Source organism: Nanorana parkeri, unplaced genomic scaffold, assembly GCF_000935625.1.
Source record: "Nanorana parkeri isolate BGI_ZX_2015 unplaced genomic scaffold, ASM93562v1 scaffold353, whole genome shotgun sequence".
Lineage (NCBI taxonomy): Eukaryota > Metazoa > Chordata > Amphibia > Anura > Dicroglossidae > Nanorana > Nanorana parkeri.
Genome location: NW_017306621.1, coordinates 293,559 through 293,917, shown reverse-complemented (window position 1 = coordinate 293,917; position 359 = coordinate 293,559).

The following is a 359-nucleotide window of genomic DNA, read 5'->3' as shown; positions in this document are numbered from 1 at the left end:
CCCTGCAGCCGCTCTTCCCCTCTGCTGCTGGTTATCCTGGGCTCCACTGTCCCCCCTGCGGGCCCGGGACCGGCAAAGCGGCTGGTCACACTGTAAGCGGAGGAGAGATCAGAATTCTCCTACATGCTGATCTCTCCTCCGATCTCTAAAGGTGGAAGTGATGTGTATTACATCTGTATTACATCACTTCTGCCTTGAGCTGCCATATCTCTGGCTGCTATAGCCAGAGAAGAAGCTAGTGAAGCAGATCTCTGCTTCACCAGCGTCTTTGGGGTTCCCAAGGTGACATTAGGGGTCTTAAAGACCCCTGATGTCTCCATAAAGAGGACCTGTCATTGTATATTTGCTATCACATAGGG